Source organism: Rhincodon typus, chromosome 8, assembly GCF_021869965.1.
Source record: "Rhincodon typus isolate 14 chromosome 8, sRhiTyp1.1, whole genome shotgun sequence".
NCBI lineage: Eukaryota > Metazoa > Chordata > Chondrichthyes > Orectolobiformes > Rhincodontidae > Rhincodon > Rhincodon typus.
Genome location: NC_063339.1, coordinates 93,915,619 through 93,920,309, shown reverse-complemented (window position 1 = coordinate 93,920,309; position 4,691 = coordinate 93,915,619). Strand labels below are relative to the sequence as shown.

The following is a 4,691-nucleotide window of genomic DNA, read 5'->3' as shown; positions in this document are numbered from 1 at the left end:
CTTTTGATAGTCCCTCCAGCCTCAAAACCCTCTGAGATATATCTGAAGAAGGGTCACTGGACCCAAAACAATAATTCTGCTTTCTCTCCGCAGGTACCGCCAGATATGCTGAGTATTACATCAATCAACAGTAAAGGAATTAAGGGTTATGGTGAGTGGGCGGGTAAGTGCAGCTGAGTCTCAAAGATCAGCCATGATCTCATTAAATGGCGGGGCAGGATCAGGGGCCAGATGGCCTACTCCTGCTCCTAGTTCTTATTTTCTAATTTCTGTTTATGTTACTACTTTCAAGCATCTACAGTTCTTTTGGTTTTTCCTTCGAAATATTTGTTCTCCCTGACTTCCAACCTCCTGTGGATTCCTGGTTTTAACTCTACCACCTTTTTCATGCTTTCAGTTTCCAAGGCCATAAGCTCTTGAATTTACTCCCTAAACATCCCTGATTTTCAAAGTCCCTTTGTTTGTTCAGGATATTCCTTAAAACCTACTTCTTTGGCCAGTTTTTGGTCACTTGTTCTAATATGTCCAGAAGTGCCTGGTATCAAATATTGTTTTATGACAACCTTGTGTAATATGTCAGATCATTGGATAGAATCAAAATGTGAAATATTTAAATTGTTCATTTGGAAAACACCACTAATCCTTCACAATCTTTTGTAACTCCTTACCTAATAGCATTGCAAGTGCAGTTTCGCCACATGGCCTGCAACGGTTCAGGAAGGTCAAACATCAAATTCTCCAGAGCTAACTGAGGATTGGCAATAGTTACTGATACCTGTGGAGAGTGATCCAAAGTTAATGTATCAGGATATGTTGAATGAATGACATGGTGCAGAACTTGTTGGGTAATATAAGCTCAGAAACAGAATAGAAAAGGACTGCATTAAGAATAATTCCTGACTATGAAACATACTGTGCGAAGACAAAGCTTCTAAATCCATAGGGTTTGATCAAAGAAATGTGATGAAAACATCATCTGGACATAATTTGATAGAGTAACAGAAACATTAAACAGACAGGTACTCACACACTATTAGAGACAGAGGGAAGGCAGAAGTGAAACAGAGCAATATACTGAAATGGATTCAGATCCATACTAAAGGAGACACACCAGCCCCAGAGCTACAGAACCTCTCACAGGTAACAGGCACAACACTAAAACTCAACATTGTTGACGAATGGTCAGAAATACTCAACCACGTCACTGTTGTCAATTTGAAATTCTCCTGTTGCACCTGCAGCTGGAAAGATATCAGAAATACTGGAGTTAGAGAAAAATCTCACACTTGAGGAAACCCCTAAGGAACAGGTGATGTCACTGTGCTCCTGTTGCTGCATGATGACATCACACACGGGAACACAGAGCATCTCGGTTTGTGCAAACCAGAGATCACCCACACATTGGGAAGGATGGAGGGTCGCTGAGTGGAAGCAGACCTGTTCCTTTGCCAGAAAGGTTAAAAATTGAAAGATTTATGATGTGAGGGATTAACTGAAGCTGAAGGGAGATATGACATAGCTGTACTGTTTACTGTTGGTTTAGACAATGTAGATAAAACAAAGGGTTCACATTGACTGAAAAGAAATGGATCATGGGTTACAAATGTCAGATTTCGATCAACATAGAGGTTATAATAGAAAAATTACATGCAGTGAGTGGTAATGACAGGGACCTCAATACTTACACTCAAAAGGCCAATAATATCCAGTCTCTGATGAATCGATTGATCATGCCAAATTTTGATTTGATGTTTGTTTAAAGTTTCCTGTCTGTGAATCTTTTTTATATATTCTGTAAAAGAAGTTTAGTAAAGACAGTGTCAGTCCACGTTAGAAATCAGACATACAAATTATTCCCTTTGTTTGATTTAATATTTTATATGTCTGTCCATCCTTACAAGCCTCAGTGAAAGAAGCTTCAAAAATCCATCACAATCAGTGCAGAGATAAAAGTATAATAACTGGTTCTAAACATGAACACTATTTCTCTCTCCCGAGAGGTTGCCAGTCCTACTGGGTGCTTTCCAGCGCCTATCTTTTATTTCAGGAATTCACAACATCCCTCCTCCTGGCCGAGGATGACCAGGTATACTCAGAACAGAGATTATCATACATTGTGAAGGAGGGGAGGATCCTCAGAGGAGATAGATTCATTCATAAGCCAGAAAGTTTCAGGACTGAGGGATTTGTGATGCGATGGACCAACTGGAGTTGAAGGGAGATTTGACAGGACTTATGGGCTCATAATTGGTTTAGGTAAGGTAAATAAAAGCAATAAGTTCACAGTTGCCGAGGGAAAATGGACAATGAAATACAACTTTAACATTTTGGACAAGATCGACAAGGAGGATCTGATAAAGAAGCTATATGAAAGGGATTCTATAGCCAGGCTGCAATAATTGTTTGAGATAGTTTGACTGAGCGGTCAAAAGCGCTGCATTTAAGCTCTAGTCTCTATCGAGTCGTGGGTTTGAATCCTACCGGTAACCAAAGTCATGAGTGATCTACCTCAAGCAGTCACATCAAAGGAGCTGGGCAACTTCAAGTTTGCAATGTTTACATTTCGTCTGGGTGATTGTGGCTCCTTGGGTCTCTGATACTCTCGGTGATGAAAGTGCGAAAATTGGCAACAGACTCCGAAAACAACGAGAGCTCTAGCTTCACAACGGCCGTTCAGATCTCTGCTAACACCCTGCTTTAGGAAATTTTGCATGGCTTGTTGATGCCGGTTTTTATGGTTCAACTGGTCGGCATTAGGTGGTAAACTGAAAAGTCGGTTGTTTGAGACCATCCAGGCGCACAACTTTAGTTATTTTGGATCAAGCAATTTGAGTGACCACCTACCTGCATTTAACCCATGAAAAAGCTACAACAAGATTGGATTCAAAACACATCCATCAATGATTCTCTCTTCCCCAGCTCCACACGGAGTGAGACAGGGACAAGCAGCAGGCTTTGACCTCCCTCTCTCCATTCCCCGTTGCCAGATTTTATGGGCAGGGAGATCAAGGACAGGGAGATCAAAAGATCGTACAAATGGTTTGAGTGTTGTGTCCAATAATAAGTCTCTGCAGGTGATCTAAAGTGTTAAACGGTGTGAGTGAAGTGTCAACAGCTGAATACCAGGCGAAGGGATGACCTTTAATCCGATTAAATGAGGCAGAGAGATAATTACAAAAACAAACTAAAAGTAAGATTGTGCTTGGCAGAAGCCAAATGCTGGAATAATGTCATAGGTATAAGAATCGCATGTTGATAGTCTAACCAAAGTAATAAATAATCCAAGATAACAAGGTGTAAAGCTGGATGAACACAGCAGGCCAAGCAGCATCAGAGGAGCAGGAAGGCTGACGTTTCGGGCCTAGACCCTTCTTCAGAAATAAATGAGGTTATGGATGGCCTGGGAGATGATGTTTTGGGGTTATGATCAAGAGGACGGTAGGAGGAGGTGTCAGAGAGCTGACACATGGCTCATATATAAGTTATCCTTATAGGAGAAAAATACAAAGAATACTTGCACACACAGCAACAAATGTCCCCGAGAATACCAGAGTCAATGTCCGAGCCTCTTCAAGGGCAAGGTGCCTTGACTGTCTTTGCTCAGTCAGACAGTTTCATGCTTCATTCTTCCTCCCTTCTGAAGGTTCAGAGTGCTGAGACTGGGTTTTTGTTTTTTTCTCATTCCCAGCAACTGCAGTGATTCGGTCGGTGGGGTTGGTAAATTGACACCTGCCCATGAGCAGCTTGTGGACTATTTCAGCTTCCCCTCCCCTTTGCTGTTCTCGGTGAGACATTGAAAGGATTTTCGTTGCTGCAGATCAAGCATTCAAAGGTCATTTCGCTTTCAACGCCACGAGAAAGTTTAGTTTGGAGTTCCAGCACATGGCTCACAGCCTCACCATGGTTGCCCCTGCAACTGTATATCCTAAAACACGTGAACATTCATGAAGGTTTGTGCTTGTTCTACCATGACAGGCAGTGAGTTGCCTTTTCTCCCCATTGGCAATCGAAGTGAGAAGTTTAGCTCTCCCTGCTTTGATTCCTGTCGCAAACAGCCTTTGCATTTGTTCTCAGTTTTCACCCGTAGTCAGCAGGATTCAAACCTGCGCTAGAATACCCCAATGGATTTCAAGTCCATCGACTTACCACTCGGCCATGACTACTGGGAGAAAAACTATGCCGTTTATCTTTTCAGGTCGCTTTCCGTGCCCAGTCGGGCTGTGGATGGATGAATTATTGCTGGGTTTGTTTGAATCCAATCACTTCGCAGATTTCTAAAGTGTTAAATTTGGTACATGGTGACTCTTGTTGTTTCATCCAAATAGATAAAATAAACGTTAATTTACAAGCGAAAATATAAATTGCAGGAAAAAACTCAGCAGATCTGGGAGCATCTGTGGGCAGAGAATTAGAGTCAACGTTTCAGATCTTCTTCAGGACTCTGTTATCTCCTTTCTGGAGTGCAGTTTCTGTTTTTGTTTCAGATTCCAAGCATTCCCAGCTCTTTATGGTAGCTATTAAAGCAACATCGAAATACCTTTGTGGTCACTCACCGGACAAGGTTTACGTTTGGGGAATATTTTCCTGACTGCATTAAAACCCGTAACTGTATAGTCAAAAGGGAACTGGTAGAGTGAGAACAGCACTTGTTCCTTCCTCAGTGGCCTCAAACCGCCAACTTCACATTTCAC

The 4,691-nt window shown here is 41.8% G+C and overlaps 1 non-coding gene across 1 annotated transcript; it reads right to left on the bottom strand.

The window, feature by feature from the left end:
• Positions 1 to 4,082: 4,082 nt before the first annotated feature.
• Positions 4,083 to 4,163, bottom strand: trnas-uga. The gene has a single exon. It is a non-coding gene; the product is annotated as a tRNA-Ser (tRNA).
• Positions 4,164 to 4,691: the final 528 nt, after the last annotated feature.